The sequence below is a fragment of the Chlorocebus sabaeus genome, chromosome 15 (genome assembly GCF_047675955.1).
Source record: "Chlorocebus sabaeus isolate Y175 chromosome 15, mChlSab1.0.hap1, whole genome shotgun sequence".
Taxonomy (NCBI): domain Eukaryota; kingdom Metazoa; phylum Chordata; class Mammalia; order Primates; family Cercopithecidae; genus Chlorocebus; species Chlorocebus sabaeus.
Genome location: NC_132918.1, coordinates 19194751 through 19219001, shown reverse-complemented (window position 1 = coordinate 19219001; position 24251 = coordinate 19194751). Strand labels below are relative to the sequence as shown.

Genomic DNA, 24251 nt, shown 5'->3' with positions numbered 1-24251 from the left:
CAGAAGAAAATCCTGAGCATAGTTGGACAGTGTTTTTCATTTCCAATGAAAAATGATCTCCAATTAATCTTTGACTTATTTTAATTCAGCCTATGAATTGCATTGCTGTGGTCACATATATAACCACTTTCACCATGTGTCTGGAACTTACAATAACACATAGCAGAAAAGAAAAGACACCCCTCCTTCCCCACATTAGTACCCTTTCCGGGGTCTTGTAACTCATTCTTCCCTTCACCCTGATTGGGAGCAACCTGCCTCCACTTCTTCCTTCTGACTCTTTCCTCTCCTCATTCTCTGGTTCTAAACTGATATGACTACTACTTCTGATAATGCATTTTGTGGCCTGAAGTCCCTTCACAGTCTAGGCTCCACCCAGAGTTGTCAGCCCCCTGAGGACATGGCTCATGTTTCAGTCTTTTTCAGGGTTCTATATTGAACCTAGCAAGCTTCTTGCAACAAATATTTTTTAATTGATCCACAGACTCCTCAGCCTGGGTAATTGCTGTGTGTGTATCTTCGTACGAAATATATGTGCAGTTTTCCACTTAAACTGCTTTGGTTGGTGGTGCCTTAAGCCTCAGGTCTGTTGGGGTGTCATGAAGAGAGTACTGGATTAGTAGCCACAAGTCCAGGGTTTAGACTAATCTGTTGTGGACAAATTGTGTGTCTTTAGACATATCATTCTACCTTTTGGAGCCTCAGTTTCTTTGTCTACAAAATGAGGCTAGAATATCTGCTCTGCTTACCCCACAGGGTTATGACAAGGATTAAATGAAAAATGCTACATGGAAAAGTGGTAAAAACTTTAAAAGGCTACCCATGGGGTATTGTTGATCATGTGTTGTTTGTAGAACAGGACATGACCGCCGAGTAAACAGACAACCCACAGAGTGGGAGAAAATCTTCACAATCTATACATCTGGCAAAGGACTAATATCCAGAATCTACAACAAACTCAAACAAATTAGCAAGAAAAAAACAAACTATCCCTTCAAAAAGTGGACTAAGGACATGAATAGAAAATTCTCAAAAAAAGATATACAAATGGCCAACAGACATACGATAAAATGCTCAACATCACTAATGATCAGGGAAATACAAATAAAACCACAATGTGATACCACCTCACTCCTGCAAGAATGGCCATAATCAAAAAATAAAAATATAATAGAAGTTGGCATGGATGTGGTGAAAAGGAAACACTTTTACACTGCTGGTAGAAATGTAAACTAGTACAGCCACCATGGAAAACAGTGTGGAGATTCCTTAAAAAACTAAAAGTAGATCTACCGTTTGATCCAGCAATCCACTACTGGGTATCTACCCAGAGGAAGAAAAGTCATTACAGGAAACAGATACTTGCACACACATATCTAGAGCAGCACAATTCGCCAATTGCAGAAATGTGGAACCAGCCCAAATACCCATCAATCAACAAGTGGATAAAGAAACTGTGGTATATATATACAATGGAATACTACTCAACCATAAAGAAGAATGAATTCATGGCATTCGCAGCAAACTGGATGGGATTGGAGACTATTATTCTAAGTAACTTTTATTATTCTGAAGTAACTCAGGAATGGAAAATGAAACATCATATGTTCTCACTCATAAGTGGGACCTAAGCTATGGAGATGCAAAGGCATAAAAATGATTCCATGGACTTTGGGGACTCAGTGGGGAGGGTGGGACGGGGGTGAGGGATAAAAGACTACAAATTGGGTTCAGTGTATTTTGTTTGGGTGATGGGTGCAACAAAATCTCATAAATCACCACTAAAGAACTTACTCATGTACTCATACCACCTGTTCCCCCAAAACCTACGGAAATAAAAAATTAAAAAAATATAAATCAGGATAGTAAACCACAGGGGCAGCAATGAAATTTCCCAATGCTTCTGTCATTGTTTAGCTGCAGTCTTGCTACAAGAAATATTATTATTATTATTATTCCTTTTTTTTTTTTTTCCTGAGACAGAGCTTTTCTCTGTCACCCAGGCTGGAGTTCAGGGGCGCGATCTCAGCTCACAGTGACCTCTGCCTCCTGGGTTTAAGCAAGTCTCATGAGTCAGCCTCCTGAGTAGCTGGTATTACAGGCGCACACCACCACACCTGGCTAAGTTTTGTATTTTTACTACAGATGGGATTTTGCCATGTTGGCCAGGCTGGTCTCAAACTTCTGGCCTCAAGTCAACTGACCGCCTGGTCTTCCCAAAGTGCTGGGATTACAGGTGTGCACCACTGTGCTGGGCCAAGAAATATTATTCACCTGTAAAACTCCCATTAATGGTTAATGTGCTGACCAAAGGAACCCTACTGATATTCTAGATGGTTTAGATGAAGCTTCTTTTTGGTTGTTTAACTTGAATAATTGCATCTCATTCTCTCTTCTATTAACACCCTTCCATTTTAAAAAAAAATCAATGTAACATTTGCCACCATGATGCCTTTCTAGGCCTACATCTGCTCTCTCATATCTCGCCTTCACCTTCCTCTCCCTCTCTTACTGGTGTGCACCCTGCCCATTTGCAAAGATTTATATTGCTGGGTCTCCTGTTGCAAGAAAGATGCACTCACATCAGTTCAACCAACACTGTTTTTGCTTTTGTTTTTGTTTTTTGAGATGGAGTCTTGTTCTGTCGCCCAGGCTGGAGTGTAATGGTGCAATCTCGGCTCACTGCAACTTCTGCCTCCTGGGTTCAAGCAACTCTTGTGCCTTAGCCTCCCAAGTAGCTGGGATTACAGGCACCAGCCACCATGCCCGGCTAATTTTTGTGTTTTTTAGTAGAGATGGGCTTTCACCATGTTGGTCAGCCTGGTCTCGAACTCCTGATCTCAGGTGATCCACTCACCTCACCCTCCCAAAGTGCTGGGATTACAGGCGTGAGCCACCGCTCCCGGTCCAACAAACACTGGTCTTAAAGGTTGTGTGTAAAGCAAATTTTTGCAAACACAGTATCCCGTTTTCACATTAAATAATACATGCACCCTCTTCGGTTTTCATCTGCATTTGGTTAGCTTCGATTCATAGTACATTAGATTTAGTATTTATCTCTCCACCACATTCAGCCTTTGATGAGCTGTGAATACACTACTGATAGGGATCCTGGTGATTTCTTTTATTAAATAATGAATCCTTTTCAGTAAATAATTCCATCATTACTATTATGTTCTAGTGATGGATTTTCATATAAGAGCTATGTGTGGGTGTGTAATATTTATATTTTCTCCACATTTCACTTTTGAGTCACTACCCCTTTAAACCCATGTGTGACAAGTATGGAGCACAGATCCTCTCTCCAGTGTCGTCAGAGTGTCGTGGAGTGGCGGAGTAATAAGCAGCAGTGAATGTTACTTAAGCCAGCCCTGACCAGTGGGGAATTGCAGTCATAGAAATTATAGGTTCTCACTGGAGAACAGAAAATAATTCTGAATCATTTCCAGAGGCTCTGCAGAGGCACTTCCTGTTGTTAGAGATCTGTTGTGCTGAGGTTAGATTGTAGCTGCTGGTCCGTTGCTCGCTGAGGAGGCATGCAGGGACTAGAACGCACACTCTCCAGTTCTGGAGCTGGAAGAAATAATTGGATCTGACACTCTCATTTCATAGACAAAGAAACTGAAACCCAAAAGATGTGCCCAGGGTCATGCTGCTAGTTAGAGGCAGGAGTCCCAGGACACAGGGGTCTCCCTCCAGTTCACTGATTTTGGTTTTATTTCATGAAGTGTATGTTTTAGCAGTTTATCCTTTTGCAGAGGCAAGGTAGCTTTCTACGAAGCCTCTAGTCTCTGAAGCCAGACAAATCTGTGTTACAGTCCTTGCCCTACCTGTTACAAGTGTATATTCTTTCTAAGCACTGGTTTCTTCATCTAAAAAATGAGGATAATGTCCACCTTGTAGGATTGTTGCCGTAATTTGTGTTAATGTATATGAAATGCCTGGTGCCTACTAATTAAAACGCAAAGTGTTGTCAGTACTCTAGGTGATGGGGGTGGACCAACTGCTACCTCTAATTTTAATGTAACTTGCACTTTCTATAGCACTTATTTGGCAACTAAGTCTTTCCTGTCTTTCCTGCTTTGGGCTTTATGTGGATTCAGGCCCTGTAGGCCTATTTTGAGAAGTGAGTGGGTTTTTGTTTTGTTTTGTTTTGTTTTGTTTTAGGACTTCTAGAAATTCAATAATCTGGTTCTTGCTATGGAAACCTTGACTGTTAGAAGGAAATCTCTAGTCTCTTTAGGCTCTGAAGACCAGGATAAATAGATTCTGTGCTCTGCCCTTACTATTTCAAGGCAACTTCAGTTGTTTCACAAGAAAGAGAACCAAGTTGGCATAGGAGGTGAGACCTACAAGCAGTAAGTAGAAATCCCTGGCCTGGCAGGGGTGGGGTAGAGTAGGGTAGCATAGTAGAGGAGACCCTACTTGGGCTCTTCGCTAACTGAGATGAGCAATGCAAGGAGGTGATGGTTAACTGCAGTAGTAGCTAAGGGAACTAGGAAATAAGTGACTAGTCAGGGTCTAGTCCTCTCCTTGGGAGTGGGGCTGCCATGGTTCTGCTGAGCTGCTGGATTTGAGCAGGCTATAGTTAAATAGAGGCAGTTGCAGATAAAAGGCTGGGGGCTGCATGTGTTCATGTGCATGTGTCCATGGTGGTTATTTTCAAGCTAAGCTAGAACAAGAGTTGTGCAAATTGTCTCCCTCTTTGATACTTTTCCTAGGAACAGGGAGTGACAACAGCTACCTTGATGGGTCTGTAGACAGTGAGGAGCAGAGTTGTCTAAACATCCGGAACCCTGCAGCTTGGTGAAGAAAGGAGTGAAAAAAAAGTCAGAGGGAGGCTGAGCTTGACTTCCTCTTCTTGCTGGTGTAGGGTTGAGGGTCACCAGCAGAACAGTGTGGGAAAGAGCTGGCTGGCTGGGCCTTGGTTCCTCCTTGTCCTGTGGATAAACAGATGATCTCAGCTTCTTGTCCTATTGAATGACCCCTTCCCTGCTATTACTAGAAAATGAAGAAACAAGTGGAAAAGGGGAAAAAAACTGCACCAGAAGAGTAATGGAAAAAAGCAAGAAATGAAGGTAGAAAAATAAAGTGAGGAAAGTTGCCCTTAGGAGCTTTGGCATTTTGTGGAGTGGTTCATACTGGAATTGGATTGAATTGAATATGATTCATGTAATGCATCTTTAAATTAATAATATGCTGCTGATATTATAAATTTTCCAGCCTGAAGGAGCCATGGCAATCATCTATGGTTGCGCTTCTGTTTTACAAAAGAGGATTTTCAGGCCCAGAGAAGCAAAGGGACCTGTGTGAGGTAAGGCTAACACAGTGAGGGAGGGCTGTGCTGAAACCACACTGCTCAGCTCCACCCCTCTGGGTGCTTGCTTCCTCGACATTGTTTTGGTTCCAAGCATGCAAAGCTCATCTGGTTTTTCTTCCTCTCTGTACCTCTGCTCATTTCTGCCAACCCTTTTACTGGAAGTGGAGGAGTCCTTCCAGCTGAGAATAAAAGGGGGTCGACTGGAGTCAGGTGAAGAACTAAGGAGAGGAGAGGTCATCTTTCTCCTTAGTGTTTGAAGTTGGAGCTAAGTTCTCAAACAAGATTTCAGTGACATCGTTAAACATTAGCCAACAAATAGCAAAAATGGACCCTGATTCTACAGCAAAGAAATGTTCTTTTTCATGCACAATTTTCAGTTTAGTCTCCTGAATTGACTTTCTATTTCCAGCTTCTCTCCTCTGTCTCTTGCTTCTCTCCTGTCGCGTCCATCCCACTCACTGTTGTCAGAACCTTCCATCACTGTCCCGGTCACAACCACCTTTGGTGGCTCCCACTGCCTGTGGCTTAAAGTCTAATCTCCTTACTTCAGCAGTCAAGGTCTGGGAGAGATGAGTTTCACTCATCCTACAGCCACCGAGCTTGTCATAAAATGCTTCTCTAAAAAACTGCAAGAAGCGGAGCCTAAAACAAATTCTGGTGAGGATCACCTTATAGTTCAGTAAAAAAAAAAATAAGAGAGAAATGAAACAAAACAAACCCCAAAGCCAAGACTTTTGCTTTAACATTTAAAGAAAGGTGAAATAGACCACCCTGAGAGACATGATGCAGTCATGCTACAAGTTATACCTTAAAAATTCATTGACAACTGATATTATCCTACTTTTAAACTTAGAAATTGGCCCTTGCATTCAAGCTGAGATTTCAAGCTGAGATGAAGCTGGTAAATTTATTTTATTTTCTAATGACTGATCTCCTCTTGATTTTTTGGTTTGTTTTTGGTCTTATGCTAGGAAAGGCTTGATGTTCTTTGCCTAAAGAGGGGAAAATCACCTTAAAAGTCCAAATGGTAGGCCAGACACAGTGGCTCATGCCAGCACGTTGGGAGGCCAAGGCAGATGACTGCTTGAGCCTAAGAGTTCGAGATCAGCCTAGGCAACATGGCAAAACCCTGTCTTTACAAAAACAAAAAACAAAAATACCCCACAAAAATTAGCCAGGTGTGGTGGCGCATGCCTGTAGTTCCAGCTACTCCGGAGGTGGGAGGATCAGTTGAGCCCCACTGGGTCAAGGTTGCAGTAAGCCATAATTACAGCACTGTACTTGAGCCTGGGCAACAGAGTGAGGCACGGTCTCAAAAAAAAAAAAAAAAAAAAGAGAGAGAGAGAGAGTCCAAACTCGGCCTCTAGGCTTGGTGTGGTTGGGATCCATTAGTTAATGGCTTAATGATGATATCTCTTGTAAGTGATTTCTGAAAATTGGAAACAAATAGAATGATTCAAAACTGAGAAAGAGGCAACTATTTATTTATCTGTACTTCTCACTCCCAAGCCCGGACACTGGTAAAGTCTTTCATTGTGGGGAATGAGATGCATTTTCACTTTGTACTGCTCAGCAGATGCCCCCAGGCCTTCTATCCTAACTTTCCCTAGGATAAAAAGTATCTAAAAATGAATGTAATTTCTTTTCTCTTTTTCCCATGCTTTTTTTCCAACCCCCACCCCCAACAATAGCTTTAGGAGTACAAGTGGTTTTGGTTACATGGATAAATTGTGTAGTGGTGAGGTCTGGGCTTTTAGTGCACCCATCACCCAAATAGTGTGCATTGTACCCACAGGTGATTTTTTATTCCTCACCCCTTCTTTTATTGTTGACTTAATTTTCTTTTTCATTCTCTCACTCAACATTTCCTTAATATACTCCAGTCCATCATCCAGATTAAACTTCAGTACTCTCTAAAACTAAACAAAATGGCCTTTCAAATTACTTGCCTTCCTTTCAAAACCCCCATTCTGTTTTGCTTAATAAATATCCCTTCTGCCATCAGTTCTCCCATTACAGCTTATTAGTCTCTCTGTGCTATGCCTATGCTCTTGCTTTGGGATAATCAAACAATCTGAGCCTTCACTGAAAGAAATGAGTTCCTGGCACATGTAGATACATCTTGAACTTCTAGAATATTAATTTAAATCTAGAGATGTAGTGTGTATTGCTGATAGTTTAGGGTAAATCTGTCTTTCACAAACCACTCACAGGAGCCTTGAGGATCTAGGCCTTTGTTTTTGTAAGCAGTAAGTTATATTATGTTGGCCATTAGGGCCTGTAATTGTGTTTCCTTGTGACAGTTACATGAGATAATTCAAATCACTTCACTGATGAAGAAAACTAAACCAAAACAACAAATCTTGAACATAATCTTCCACATGCCTGAGTCAATTGGGACTTCATATTGTTTTTATTTTAGCAACAATATTGTTTTTATTTTAGCAACTATACTCAAGACAATGGTTCCTATCTTTGTTAATGCTTCCTGGTCTGGTTTTCTCCCATTATAGCTTCAGTTTTTAGTATATTTGTTGAATGATTTAATGAATAACTAAATGAGTAAAAAGGTATTATTTCTTTCTTAGATGTAGTGACAGTCCTAGAAAAAGTAAGACTTGGCCGGGCGGTGTGGCTCACGCCTGTAATCCCAGCACTTTGGGAGGCTGAAGCGGGTGGATCACGAGGTCATGGGTTCGAGATCAGCCTGGCCAATATGGTGAAACCCCATCTCTACCAAAAACACAAAGAAACAGCTGATCATGGTGGTGCATGCCTGTAGTCCCAGCAACTCGGGAGGCTGAGGCAGGAGAATCTCTTGAACTTGGGAGGTGGAGGTTGCAGTGAGCTGAGATTGCACCACTGCACTTCAGCCTGGGCAATAGAGGGAGACCCTGTCACAGAAAAAAAAAAAAAAGAAAAGGAAGAAAGAAAGAGAAAGAAAGAAAGAAAGAAAGAAAGAAAGAAAGAAAGAAAGAAAGAAAGAAAAAAAGTAAGACTTGTCCAAAGTCCCATACCAAATCTTTGAACTCCTGGGCCTAATTCTCTGCTAAGGCAATGAAGATAGACCTGCAAAGTAACTCTTATTATCCATGCACTTGTATAAGATCCATTAGGATTGATCAGCTTCTGAGAGAATTTTTAAATTGCAGATGGGCTGTATAAATGGTGAGGATCATGGTGTCAGATGGCATGGTCTTTGAATCTTGACTCTAACCTTCACTGGTTGTGAGAACTTGGGCAAGTCATTGAAATTTTATAATCCTCATCTGTAAAATGAGGATAATAATATCGACTTGATATGATTAAATGAGTAAATGTGATTGCTACTATTATTATAAGTATTATATTATAGTTGTCTAATTATTCTTGACTTTAAGAAGAGCACTCAATAAGTTGCTATATTGGAATCATATGTGTAAAGAGATGATATCATAGTACTCAAATGACAAGTTTTCTCTAGATTCTTAATGTGTTGTAATGGGATCAGAATATTTATTTATAACTGTAGGTTGAAATAGACTTGAGGGCAGAAAGGAAGAACAGAGGCTATTCCCTAAGACAGTATTGAAACAAGGAATTCTTGTTTCTGTTTTGATAGTTAAATTCTCTACTGGCATATTTCAGTTGTCTATATTAGGAATTTATTTCTGGCACGACAGTCTCTACTCATTCAGATATTTTCTTCCTCTGCATTGTGATGCTGGAATAGAAAGTGTGTCAAAAGTCTTTGTGACTAGGACAGAATCTAAAACGAATCCCAAACTGTCTGTGTAGTTTGTTCCTACTCAGAATCAGGATAACCAGTCAGCTCCAGGGGAAAATAAAAATAGTCAAAATGGTTGTTTGGCCTCTTTTAGAGGTAGCAATGTTGCGTGATTTTAAAAAAAACCTCTTGGGAGTCTATTCCTTCAGCGTTTTGTAGATGAGTCATAGTCGCCACATGACTGTTTTCTGTAGTGAGAGTGACTAACAGATTCAGTTTCAAATGTCAGGGTCCACACATAGAGATTACTGACAAGGATAAACCAGACCCAGGTGCACTCAGAGCAAGGCAAGATCATAGTGCCCTCTGAAATGACACAAACAGAATTAGCACAAAATACAAGAGATGTGTCCCTTACAGAAATAACCCAAGCACTCGGATGGTTTATTTATTATTGGTGGTTAATCAGTGGCATCTACCAGAACTCTCTAACGGAGACCAATAAAAGATCATCACTAATGTAAGATTCAAGTGCCATGCCATCTGAGACCGTGATTCTCACCATCTGTACAGCTCATCCACAATTAAACAACTTTCTCAGAAGCAGACTAATCGTAATGGATCTTATACAAGTACATGAATAATAAGGATGATTTTGCAGGTTTACCTTCATTGCCTTAGCAGAGAATTAGGCCCAGGAGTTCAAAGATTTGGTAAGGGGCTTTGGACAAGATGCCACTGACATAAGTAAGATAGGGTTTGAGTTGAGTATTATAACATGTCTAGAATAATAAGGAAGATGGGGACTGCATAGAGACTAGATAAATCCATCTTTTACCAAAATAATTTGCCAGTTTCTTCACCACTAGGGAAACAGAGAGAACAAGACCCTTTTTTTGAAGAACACAACTATTCTAGTAACCTGAAAAGTGTTCTTAGGTGGAGTTTGAAAGAATTCTCTTGTCTCTGTTGCAGCCTGAATGGCACATTTCATGAGACTGTCTGTCCAACTCCATTAATCCTGATGTTGTGCCCACAGGTTATCTTTGACCACTCATTTGGTTTTCTCACGATCCCACTATTAGGAAGGAAATAGCCTGGGCCACACTTAAGAGCATCTTCTATTGTGTGTGGCTATATTGGCATCTAGCTAACAAATCCGTCTCTCGGGACCTGGGGAGCATGGCTAGATTCTTCAGAGCTGGATCACTCTTGATAAAACGGATACAATTAAGTTTCTGTACCGAATTAGCCCGATCAGCCTGTGAGACAATCGTGACCCTACAAAGCCCTACCTGAGAAGCTAGCTCTGGGGTTTCTTTCCCCTCTTACTTGCTTCTCTTTTCAATATAATCTTTAGCAGAAATGGTTTGGGAGTTGTCTTTTTTTCACTTTCTTGGCCACTCCCAATCTTGCTTAAATCCATCTAATTGCCCAATTGCCTGGTCTGTGGGATTATGAATCTAATATCCTGCCACTTACAGTAAACTCTGGGTGAACTTTGCCTCATTCTCAAATGATAGGAGCCATGGACTCTGCCCTCTTTCTTCCTGAGCACACTGTTTTCTATGGTGATCACTACCTGAGTGGTGGCATTGATCATAAATATCTTCTAGACCAGAAAGTATGTCAAACTCTGCCCTAACCAGCCTCTTAATGTGATAGATGGACCAATACAGCATGAAGGATAACAAGTTGTGGGCATTCTAGACAAGGTCCTGGAATGAGCCTCAGAGCACATGCAATCAGTCATTTCTATCCATCCTGTGGGGTTGTTCAAGGAGTGAGGGAGCCTGAGAGTGGGAAATGCCATGTTATTTATCCTTGGGAAATAGCAGTATTAGTGTGAAGGGCAAAGCACTGGACTGGGAGTCAGGGAATCTAGTCACCATACTGCTTTTAACTGAGCAAACCTGGGCAACTGGCTTCACCTCTCAGGATCTCAGTTTCTATTCTCATCAACTGAATGGATTAGCTTAGATGATTTCTATTAAATGCTTATTGAATGAAGCGTGGAGGAAAAGTGGCTAGAGAGAAAGGGAAGTAAGAAATAACTGATCTCAGAAACCTAAATATACAGAGACTAGATTAACTTGGCTATAAGGTGAAATTTAAGACCATAAGCCTGGATAAATTATTAGGAGCATGTAGATGAGGGAAAAATTCAACTGTCTTACGAAGAGGGCTGAAACTCTGGGGTCTGAAATCCTATCTCTTATATGCTTTGTGTGCAGGCGTCTTCATCTTTCTGAAGCCTCCCTCATCTAGAAAATAGAGAGACTGTGATAATTTATATGCAAGCATGAACAGCATATTATTTACAGAACCACCAGAGATTAAGATGCCTTCTGTTCAGGCTGTGACTCCATAATCTCTGGCAGTTTGAAATGAGGCAGGGGAGGATGTGTGTGGCAGGCAAAGGATGTCATGCTCATGTGTTGGTGTACTGTCTGTCTGTGTTTCTGAAGAGTGCTCTCATGTAGAAGCAGCTCAGGGTCTTATCTATCACCTGCTTGTAATGAAGGAACAATGGTATAGCTTCACAGTGAACAATGGAAAACTTGAGCTTCGTGAATATTTAATAGTCACTTTGTGTGTTACATTGGGTTATGCTCAAATGATGGCTAAAATTCCCAAATGCAGCACAGAGCAGGAAAAAACTGAGAACTGAGAGGAGGGACTAGGCTCTAGCTCTTATACTGCCACAAATTTGCTAGCTGACTTTGGGCAAGTCATTCAACATCTCTGGGTTTTAACTACTTCAACTATAAAACATAGGGAAAAGAGAATACTAGGGTGATTTCTGAGATTTCTTCTAGTTGTAAGATTGAACTCCATGAGCCCTGAATTCAAATGATATTCCTAAGATACTCATAAAAATCCTGTTCAAAGGATAAGCCCCTGGCTGAATAAATACATCCACCTGTCTGTATTCAAGTTTCTTCAGTCCTTCCAATATGACCTCCCACCAGCCAGGTAAGCACATCAGCCTTCACATGTATCATTTCTGTTCACACCTTCAGCATTTGCTTATGCTGGTCCCATTTCTGCAATAGCTTTCTCTCTCATTTATCCGTCTGAGAAAATATTATATGCCATTCAAGATACTGTTCAATTAAAATTTCCTCTGTGGAAGTGAATTGTTTCCTGGTGGTCTCTCCTTGGAGGCTCCCTCATAATATGTTACAGCATGTATCATGTTGCATACATAATTAATGGGGATGACATCTGTGGAACTTTCAGATTACTGGTGACTTGAGGCAGGGATTATGTCTCATACCCAGTGCCTAGCTAGGCCAATGCTTGTCATAAAACAAGTGCATATTACAATGTTTCTTGAATAAATTGCAAAGATAGTGGTTTTAGAATCATGATTTGCTGATTTTACATCCCTAAATGCCATCCTTTAGGCCAGCCCTCACATTATAGGCATAGTAACCTGCTGGGAATCCTTGCCCCTGCAGAGGTTGGAGGAGGCTTTTTGTGGAAGCTTCTGAGGGCTAATTTTAAAATCACTGATCTCTGACTCCATTGTTTTATTTACTGGTGAACTTACTGGAAGTCTGGTCATGCTTCTGAACTACAACTATTACAGATCTCACATGAGCATGGCAGGATTTCATCTGTGGGAGGAGATGAAAAGTAAACTCTCTCTGTCAGTATCAATTGCAGAATTAGGGACCAGGAACAGCACATTACTCTGAGCAATATTTTTCAGTGGGGGTGTAGTGCTATTGGTATTTTGGGCAGGACATTTTTTATGCTGCAGGATTGTTCTGTCTAGTACAGGATATTTAACATTCTAGATCCCAGTCCACTAAAAGCCAGTAGTAACACCCCTCTCCTCCAGTGTCTGTGCCAATACAAAATACCCCTTATTGAGGTCACATTGCCCCAGGTTGAGGATCATTAATTTAGAAGAAACCAGGAGGCTTCTCCTATTTAAGTGTCATTTTCTAGATTTATAAATTTAGATCCAAGCTCTTCTTAACCTTAAAGACATTGATTTAGCTGTTAACCCTAGTTCAGAATTGGGTATCAACAACTTGAGAGTAATTTCTGACTGGGAAAGACTGAAAGGATGGCAAATTCATCTCTTTCCTTTGGACACTCTATGATTAACAAGGAGCTTCAGTGAATGCCATCTCATTGACCCAATTTGTAATGTGAGGGGCAAGATCTATTACCCCTATTTTAAAGGTAAGGAAGTTCAGCCTTGAAGCAGTGAATGGTGCTGGCCCAAGTGTCACAGGTAGTACATTTCAAAGCTGAGTCTGGAAACCAGATCTTCTGACTCCTAGGCCATCCCACTTCCCACAGAGTATCTAGAAAACCACAGAGGAAGAAGTAGAGTTATGCATTCTGTAATTGGCCTTGGTGTTGATGGGATATGTAGCTAGTTTAACAAGCCAGAAACTAGAGCTAAAGAAGAAACATATTTGACTACAGTCAGAGCATTCTCAGCTGGTTAGATATACCATATTAAGAGCTAAATGCCCATTTGTATATTCAATACATTGAAATCCACAGTGAAATAGATGGGTACTGTGGTGTACTGTATTTATGACTAATTTATTAATATAGGATTAATGAGAAGAAAAGGATTTTCACAACATGATTTGAAAGCTTTAGTCTTAGCCTTGACCCAAGCCTACCTGCAGGAAATGACTCTCTGGGAGCTCTCCCTCTCTACCATAAAAGCTGTCTGGATTGTTACACTGAGTCAAAAACCTAAAGGCAGAAGCTAGAAGACTCTACTGAATAGTGAAGATATGGGGCTGACTTTTATAGCATTAGAAGGTGCTGGATCGATCCTGCATCAATATCCATCTATTTCTGGTGGTGTGACTGGCCACACATTCTGGGAAGAGGCAGCAGAGTGGTCCTCACCAAATGCAACTGCCTGCAGAGCACCAACATTCAATGCTGAACCATGTAAACAATTGGTCAATGACATCAATTGCAAAAGCACAAGAGCCATCTTACAGAAAGACAATGTGGACTCCCATACACAGGCCTGGAGTTCTATTCACCCTCTTGATTGCTCTTCTAGTAAAAAGTGGAGGTAAAATAGAAATTCTCCAGAGAATTGGCTGGTGTGTCCAGTAGCTATAAATGGCACACATCAGCTATCTATCTGTCAGGTTTGTGGTTTTTATAGAGGCGGTATAGCATGGTAGCACAAACTTGTTACCTGTGTGAATTTGGGCAGGTAATTTAATTACTTTAGTATCCAGGTTTCTCATCTGTAAAATGGCAATGATAACATTACCAGCCTTATACGGTCATAGTAATTGTATATAAGTATTAGCTATCATTATCGTTATTGTTACTAGGTAAAGTACTAGCATGAAATTCAGAGCTTCTGATAAGTAATGATGTAAAAATAAGAATCTTCGTTTATGTTCAGTTCTTTGGGCTTAAGGAGGCAAATAATGGATTATCCAAGCTCTTGGCCCTATTTCCTTGAACCATAAAATGCTATGGCTTGCAGGATGTTGTACACTATTTAATCCAAATATCTTCTTTTAGGGATGAAGATTAAAAAGGTAAGAAGAGTTAAATCCTTGCCTAAGTTCTTGCAACATGGATGATGCTGAGATTTTGAATCTTTTCCTCTAGCTCATAGTTCCACCCCTGAAATTTCTACCTGCTGACCATCCTTGACCAGTAGTTCTTTCCCCTGGCGGTACAAAGGGAAATAATCTGAAATCCAAACACATACTCTTTCCTACTCCCTGAATCTTTGATAAAAGATAAACCTGAATCTTTGATAAACTCATCGACTGAACAAGTTTTCATGACTAATGAAATGATGCATGATGTTAAAAAATGCAAAAGAGTGCATTCTATAATTGGCTGAGAGAGAGGAGACTCAAGTCATATTCCTCTGACATTAACTCAGGTGAGTGTTCCCGGGGTCAATTTCTGTCTAAATTGAGAGTTCAGTTATGTGATTGTTATAAAATATTGGCATAATAATATGTTGTATAATCTCTAACAAACAGTTAAGCCTTTCCATTTGTGAAGACCCTTTCGTCATCAGAATGTTTAAACACCTGGGTGGAATTGTTTTTTATTTACTGATTATTTTTTAAGAGCATGGAAAAATTTTTTAAAAATGAAGAGACAGTGAGAACCAGCTTGATTATTCGTTGTTCATCGGGTTGGAATATTTTGCCTTTGGCAAATAAGAATCAGTTAATTCTAGACATTTGCTTATTGACTTGCTAGAATAGAATGAGCTGTTTTTCTTTCATTTTTGTCAGTAATAACCAGTTAAAACTCTTAAAGGGAAGCCTTATTATTCCTGAAAAAGGATAATATTCTGTAAACCATCAAACTGTGATGTTCTCCTCTAATTAATATATGTGCTTTCATTCTAAGCTAAGCTTCTTCTGAATTTAGGAACAATAGCAATTGCCTGCCACTATCGTGAAGGCCAGCCAAATACTTTCTGAAGGAAATGACAAGTATCCCTTCAAGATAAAAGCGGAAAAGAACACATAACTCCATTTAAGCTTTGAGTTTCTGAAGTTGCCTCATCACAGTGAAATGCAAGGCCTTTGGGCTGATGTATGCTTTGTTTTCTGGGTGAAGCAGCAAGACACAATTCTCAGGAGTAGTCTGTCTTGGCCATCACTATTTATGCCCTGAGAAGGGCTAGAAGGGTGGTTATTAGGGTAAAATTTGATATACTGTGTTTGCCTCCTGTTTTATTTGCTAAAGGAAAATGCCATAGGGAATACTGAATTCTAGGTAGAGAGGGTTGGCTAGATGAGTGTATGGCATGAATTAACCTGGAACAATGGTCTGAATTCAACCAATATTTATTGATCATCCACGTGTTCCAAACATCCTTGACCACAGCATTTTCATGTCAATGTAGGACATTCTTCAACTATGTTATTGATTAAATGGATGATTGTATGCTAGAAGGATTGGTTTCAAAGCTACATTGTCAGTTCTCTTTATCTCTTGGGATATACAATTAGAGAAATCCTTTAAACTACAGACAGAGAAAAACTCTTTTCAGCTCCAAAGTTATGGCATTTTCCCCTTTCCGAAATCCAGGCCCTTCCAAGAGGTAAACAAGTCCAATGAAATGAATAAATCATGACATCCAGCAAAATATGTTTATTGTTAAAGCTAGCATCATCTAGTAGAAGCCAGAGTTGATAACTTCGCTTATTTTTCCCTCAGTAATATAGTCCCATATGCAACAAAGGCTTGAGGACAGCATGCTTGACCAGAAACAGTGGCTAAGTGTACGTCTCAACTATTTACCTGAGAGAGCATCTTACAAGGTAGTATCTATACCTTCGTCAACTCTTAACAAAGGTAAACTAGATCTCTGGAACTGGAGATAAAATCTCATGCCCTTGGTCATACTCAGCTTGATTCTCAGGTGCTTCGTTAATGAATGAATGAATAAATAAAGTGACTTTGTTGAGTTTTCAAGATGATAACAACTAATAAATGCAGTGAAGAATCATCTGATGGAATAGCTTCATTTCCAGGCTTATTTTCTACAATATCTGAGCACTGTGTTAATCTTTGTGTTATAAGAGAAAAATATTTAAGTATCAAAATGGTGAGCCATTATAGAAGGTATGGCTGCATCTGAAAAGCACTTTTACTTGAAGCATAAATAGCATACACAGATCAAAGTGCAGGAGTAGATCATAGATGCTAGGTTTGGGAGTAAATGTTAGCCAGATGCATAAAGTTCTCCTAATGACCCCAACAGATTTCAAATTAGAGAATGAATAAAGACTCGTTATTTAAGGTTAGAATCCCTAATGCAAACTCAATAATTCAGTCAAGTTAATGACTTTCACTTTTATTTTGGTTTAATCAATGCATGAAATAGAATTATTCTTGTTCAATTGATCTATGAAAATGGATAGAAGCTCATTTCAATTTGTAAATAGTAAGAATATATTTTAAAAATTATCCCTCTCATCCACTCACACTGAGGAATATCCATAATCCTTGTATTTTGTTATTTCTGAAGCCCTATTACCTGATGGGATCATTATTGATGATTACTTAAAAACTATTAGTTGAAAGGTAAAAGCTGTTCCAAACAACTTAGACTTCCTAGTTATTATTTTTTTTTAATCCTGAGAAGAAAATGTTCAGGACCAAATAAACTAAACCACAAGGAATGCATAGTATTTCAATTAAAAGAATCTAACAAACCAGAAATTTCAATAACTAATTTTTTTCTTCACCGTTCTACTTTTCAGTGAAGTAAATGACAACAAAGGCAAAAATACAGTCATATTAGGATTAAAACCATTCAGAAATGTATTCAGCCTGAACTACCCTATTTGTACATTGTCTGTACCATATCTATATAAAATAATAAACCATTGCAGATTCAATCATGCTCCTTACAAAGTACTTTCACATACCTACACTTTGAGTTTCACAATAGTCCTTTGAGGTAGTTATGGCAATTCTCATCAACATCTTACTGATGGAGAAATGGAGCTCTAGAGGGCCTCATAATGTCACCAAGTAGTAAGTGGCACCTATACTACTGACTCCAAGTCTTATATTCTTTGCATGTCTACCATACTATGATTACTAAGACAAGATAAACACACACACATGTTATTACATATCCACATTATCTATAAACTTGGATTTTGAATTGGAACTTTCAGGTTATATCTAAGTCAAAATTCAGGAAACCAGCAAACCTCACTCATGGAGTATTTTACTTTATAATAACATAGAATTCATATGAAGCAAACTCAAGAGGCTACCAGCTCCTTAAGTAAGATATGCACACTCCTTCATAGCCTAATTGTCTTAGGTATCTTTGGGCTGCTGGTGATGTATTAGGCATAAGTGGCTTTTTCTGCCTTTCTTGGCAGAAGCTTCAAAGAAGAGTAGGTCCTTACTTCTTCCCAGTTCCTAGTTCTTGGTTGCTGTGAGGGTATGTTTAGTACTGTCTAAAGCAGCATTATTCAACACAACTTTCTTTTTTTTTTTTTTTTTGAGTCGGAGTTTCGCTCTGTCGCCCAGGCTGGAGTGCAGTGGCCGGATCTCAGCTCACTGCAAGCTCCGCCTCCCGGGTTCACGCCATTCTCCTGCCTCAGCCTCCCGAGTAGCTGGGACTACAGGCGCCCACCACCTCGCCCGGCTAGATTTTTGTATTTTTTAGTAGAGACGGGGTTTCACCGGGTTAGCCAGGATGGTCTCGATCTCCTGACCTCGTGATCCGCCCGTCTCGGCCTCCCAAAGTGCTGGGATTACAGGCTTGAGCCACCGCGCCCGGCCTAACACAACTTTCTTAAATGATAAAAATTTTCTGATGTCTGCCCTGTCCAATATAGTAATCATTAGCCATATAGAGTTATTGAGCACTTGAAATACGACTAGAGTGACTGGAGGACTAAAGTTTTAATTTTTAAAAGTTTAATTAAAATTTAAATATAAATAACTACATGTGGCTAGCATACCATGTTGGACAGAGTAGTTCTAGACAGTTTAAGGTTCTGGTTCACAGGGCCCAGAGCACCTCAACAATAGCATTCTTGACAGATCACCTAGTGGAGGTACAAAAGAAGTTATGTATTTAATTATAAATTATACCTTAATTGACTCTAGAGAAGATTTGAAGCAGAATGTTGGCATTATCAATAAGGAGGCATATGGGAATTTTAAAATAAGGAATAACAAATGGGGAGAATATGTTTGGTAAATATTAAGAGACGAGAGAGCAAAACAGTGCCATTTGAATTGAATTTGAATTTTTAAATGCTAAGTTTTGGAGCAGGATGGAACTATCAATTAAATACAAAAATCTGATTAATGAAGATGAGATTTCACTATGAACTGGAAAGAGAAGAAAGAGGAAATGAACAGAATATCAGGTTTCAATGTATGTTAGAGTGAACTAGAACTCTATGAACATCTTTAATTGAGATACCTACTTGACAGAATTGTGATAATTTAGTAAAATGACTGATGAAGAAACTATGCATAGTGCCTCACATGTGATAAGCATTTCATAGATATTAACACTTATAATGCTCTTTTTAAATAAAAATCCTTAGGTCTTATTAGGGCCTTTTCCAAGTCCCTATGAGAACATGGGCAGCTGCTTAGGGTAACCAATTTTGGGAAAATTATTTTTTGGGGAATAGGTCATAGAAGAGGAGATATAGACAACATAGAGCAAGTAAAGAAATGCCACACCACCATTCTCATTTCTGCATTGCCGCTGCAGAGAAAACTGTTACTGAGGAAGGTGGGTCATATCTCCCAGGTGTGTCGGGTTAGACAACACTGGAATAGTAGGACCAGAGGGGAAAGAGCTGGAAGACAAAGGAGCTGGAAGAAAGGTAAGGGGAATGCTTGTATGTTAAGTGTTTGTATTTTTGGTATGTTCTTTTATATAGTTCACTGATGTTGACGTTTTGTCAAATATAATCAAAGAAGCAATATGGAAGAGTATTTCAGACACCAGGAAATAGTGGGAAAGGCAGTGGCCCTGGAATCAGGTTAACTGGGTTCTAATTTTTCAATCATGTCACTTAGACTAATGACCGTCTTTTGGTTTCTAAGTCTTCTTTCATGTAAAACAATGGTGCTAAATGTTATTCAAAGCTATTCTAGTCCTAAAATTCAATAGTATAATTCTTAATATGAAAGTACATGTGGACTCTAGTTCTCCAGACTTCCTGAAACCCGGCTACTCTTCTAGAAAAGCCTGCTGGTTTAGTTCTCTAACTTGTTTCCATAGTATTGGAGCTGAAGTTGTGTGAACAGTGGTATCGCAAGCGACATGCAAAACCAGTTGGGAGGGTGGGAGTGCATGACAGTGAGTGGGTGAACGGATTAAAGAGAAAAGGGTTGGAAGAGAGGAGAGTGTGTGAAAGAGAAGAGCAGGCCTCCCTTCTTTGTCATTCTCCTGCTATAATCCCCAATAATAGCTATTCATAGCCAAATACCAAAATGAAGTCATGAAAATGGCTTGGACTTTGAGTTAAACAGATCTGAGTTTGAATCCAATCTCTGGAATCAAGTTTCCGTTTCCTTCTCTGTGTGGTCTTATGGTTGGCAGCTATTGTGAAGTTTAAATGAAATATTATTACCTAGCTGACAGAGGTATTCAGTACAAACCAGGCCTCCCAAAGTTGGCTCAATCCTTTCCCCATCTTATCTGTAATATAAAAGACTAGCTAAAGAAACAAACACACAGGACTGCTTAGCGATCTTTATCTAAAGCATGTAAATAACATGCAGTGGGGAAAGAAGGGTTCTAAGAAGAGGAAAAAACTATAACCATGAAGCCCCTCCTTTGTGTAGCCTAACAATTCTCTGATTCCTGAAAGCCACAGAAATGTTTATTATCAAAACAAACAGCATCCCTAACTGCCTTTCAACACCTTACCTACAGGAAGACTCACTGCTCAGGTACAGGAAGTAGAACGAGGAAGCTCCCCAAGTTAGCAAAGCTGGATCCTGAAGTGACACCCGCTTCCTGCACTTCCACCCAGGAAAGCCGAGAACCTTTACCCAGGCGGAGTCCCGGGGAAGCAGAAAACCGGGAAAGGCAAAGCCCCTTCTTTATGTGTTTCTCTAGATCGCTTGCTTAGAACCCTTTACATGGTTCTAACGCAGTTTCTGCTTGCAGGGAATGCGGGTTGCGGCGGTATTAGCACCCAGCCTCCGAGAACTTTCAGCACCGCGGACAGCGCCGTTTCCTGCGCTCAGTCAGAGGAGAGCTACCTTACCCAGGCGCTCTCCTAGACCCTGTACCTAGGGGGAGGCAGGTTGTCATTCTGCGGCCCTTGGGCAACTCGAGCCAGTGACGTACCCCGACACTCAGGCGGGGATCCCTTCGCCAGAGCCAGTTCCTTTGAGTCTCTCCTCTCAAAACCTCAAGAAAACGAGCTTCACACAGGTGGGGGAATGAGGAGTGCCAGGAACAGACGCGAGCCCCGCTGCTGCCTTCCTGCATCTCTTCCCTGCCTTTGCTTTGCTTACTCTTCAATTGCAATATAAAATACTCAATTGGGGAGCGGGCGGGGTGACACAGGAGAGAGAAGGAGGGTGGGGGCTCCTCCCCGGTGGCCACGGAGCCCTAGCCTGACCCTCTTGGATTAGAGGGGAACTGATGTGTTTTGGAGTGGGGGAAGAGAGGAGACTGAGGGGTGAAACAGTGCAGGAGAGCTCCCCTTGCTGGGGTTGTCGGCTCTGGGCAGGGAGCTCCCCTGGACACCGCTCCCGTCACGTTCTCTTTGCCGCCCCCGGGCGAGTCACCACTCTCCGGGGACAGACGCCCCTCGGGGCGCCACCGGCCTGGTCGGGGAGCGGGGCTTGGCGGGAGTCCCTTTGAGGAGTTTGCTCCCAGGCAAAAGGGCAGACGTTGTTCCCGACCCTTCGGTCTGCGGCTGGAGAAGCGTCTCTGTTTCACGGGCTCGGTCCGAGGTGGAGAACGGAGCTGCCCGTGCGGGGTGCGCGCCAAGGCGGGGGACAGGACGGGCCCGGCGTCTGCCGAGACCCAGGCTGCCCGGACGCCGCTCGCGGCTCCCGTTCTGTCTCCCGCTCTGGCGGCGCCGCAGCCGAGCTGGCCCCAGCCCCGCCCGGCAGCTCCCGCGAGTCAGAGCCCAGTGCCCCCAGATTGCGGGCGGTCCGGGCCTCATTCCGGGCCAGAGCCAGAAAGAGCCTGACCCAGCTCCTCCATTCTTCCAGGGAACCCCTTCCCGGAGGGCGCCCTCGGCCTCCGCGCCATATTCTTGGTCCCCCGCTCCCGGTGACTTCGGCTCCCTGGGTCATTCCGGGAGAGGCGGCCATCCCAGTTGCAGGGGTCCCGCTGGGGCGCGGGGGTTGCCGAGGGGGACAAACTGTAGCAAAGGGGGCTGTTCACTCACCCGGGTGGGGGCTGGAGGCGACAGGCTGGCTGCCGAGGTTGGTAGCTGGCCGAACTCACTTCCAGCGCGGAGCTGTTTCTCTAGCTGGGATGCGAAGTGGTGGTGGCGGCAAAGGCAGGCAGGAGCCAGCCGCGGCTGCTGAACAGCTCCTCAATTATTCAGATTGCGCCCCCACCCCCGAACCCCTCCCCGCGCCTGCTCGTCCTCCCTCCAGCTCGCCTGTCTCCGCCTCCTTGGAGTCACGTGGGCTGCCCAACCCCTTACATATTGAGCCCAAGCCTGGCACCAGACCACCTCCCACCCGGCCTACCGTCCCCCGCTCCCCCCCGTCTGCCGGTCACAACTCCTCGCTGGCCTTCTGAGCCTCCAGGTGTGACCTCCAGTGTCTTATCTCAGGCTGCAGGGAGGCTGAGGGGGCCGTGGATGGGGGCAGTTCTTTGCCCTGGGAAAGCAGGGACCAGCAGGACTCTGCAGTGTCTGTGTGTTGGGAAGGCATCTGCCACAGCTTTGCCCCTGCTAGACTGGGCTGTCCAGACCTCCTTCCTGCCCTCTGAAAGCTTCCCTCATCCTCTGCGAAGGCTTCCTTGCTCTTAAACTTCCACATCCCTGAGCCCCACTGGAAAGAAAAAATGAGAGAGATTGATTTCTCCTCTCCTCCTAAAGAAGACAAGACTCACCTCCTTCTCCAAAGCTCAAATTTATCTTTGGGTCCACAACATCTTAGGGGTGCAAAGATTATAGACTTGAGATTTGAAGACACATTAGGATTCCAATCTGTATGACCTTGGAGCATTTAACTTTTTAGCTTTTCTTCTCTCATCTGTGAAATAATCACCTTGCAGGATTGTCATGAGATTGAGAAATCATCATGTTTTTAGAATTGCCTAGCCTAGTGTTGGACACATATTTGGAGCTCAATAAAGGAGAGTTCTTTTTCCCCCACTTCCGTTAAAATAAATTTCACAAAGCAAGAAGGAAGTGATGTGTGCTAATGCAGTGAAAGCATCTTTTTAAACATGGAAGGAGGTATCTGTGAGGTCAGGTTAAACAGGTACCAGTCTAAGTGGAGACGAGAGAGAGAAGGCTTATATTTTGTATTGGCTCCTTTAAGATTAGTGTCCCAGAGCCAAGTTATGTCCCAAAAGGATTGGGACTAGATGAGACCAACCCAGGCATGCTTGGCCACATCACTGAATGAATTATTTAATAAGCATTGAGTAGATTGATTTGGATGAAAGTTATCTACATAAATTCTTGCACTTTGGTCCAAGCCCTCAAAACACATGGGAGGCGAAAAAAAACGTAACTCTCCTACCCTTGGAAATAAATTCACTGAGCTTGTGTTTGGGGATAATACTGGCTGATTGACACTCCTTCTCTACGGTGGAGCAATTCCAATCTAGCTCTATGTTGTGGGTCTGCCCCAGGTTCTTCCCAGAAAGTTGCTTGATCACTGCCAGGACAGTCTTGGTTAAGTCCACCTACCTCGAGTTAATTAGTGCCTTCAATGAGCATCTAAGCCTGATAATATCCCCATATTTTAAGCTTTGAATAGTTCTGCAGGATATATTAGACCTCCTGGGATCACCAAGAAGCTGTGAGACATGGTAGGAAAAGTGTAAAGTTAAAAAATCAGAAATTTGGAAACTTAGTGCAGGCTCTGCCAGCTACTTATCATATGATCTTTCACAAATCACTTAAATTCTCAGACTCTCATCTTCAGAATGGGAAAGGAATGTCTACCTGCCTTCTATATAAGATGGTTGTGATGTTTAGATGGGATAGTGCATGAGAAGTCACTGTAAAAGGTAAGGAGTATTAATATTACAGACTGAAGAAAATCCTGAGTCTATTCTAGTCCAAATGAATTATGAGGGTGATGACATGGGAAGATGGGATTTGTCACAGAATACACAGCTCCTAAAATGTTGGTGTGTTTCTTTTCTTTTTTTTTTTCTTTTGAGATGGAGTCTCGCTCTGTCCCCCAGGCTGGAGTGCAGTGGCGAGATCTTGGCTCACTGCAAGCTCCGCCTCCCAGGTTCATGTAGTTCTCCTGCCTAAGCCTCCCGAGTAGCTGGGACTACAGGCGTCCGCCACCATGCTCGGCTAATTTTTTTTTTTTTTTTCATTTTTAGTAGATATGGGGTTTCACCGTGTTCGCCAGGATGGCCTCGATCTCCTGACCTCATGATCCACCCGCCTCGGCCTCCCAAAGTGGTTGGTGTGTTTCTTTAAGTCTGCATGTATGCCTGTAGCTCAGGGGATGTGATTATTGAACTGTGTTCTTTGTTTCACCTTTTTATGTGATAAATTTCTGACTTAAATCTCC

The 24251-nt window shown here is 41.8% G+C and overlaps 1 protein-coding gene across 1 annotated transcript in view; it reads right to left on the bottom strand.

Moving 5' to 3' along the window:
* The window catches only part of SLC7A14 (solute carrier family 7 member 14), a 120893-nt gene extending 98802 nt beyond the window's left edge, over positions 1-22091 (bottom strand). Inside the window, exon 1 of the mRNA XM_007972113.3 lies at positions 21923-22091. The gene's annotated coding sequence lies outside the window, so the exon portion shown is untranslated. The remainder of the gene's footprint in view (positions 1-21922) is intronic.
* Between the last annotated feature and the right edge of the window lie 2160 nt (positions 22092-24251).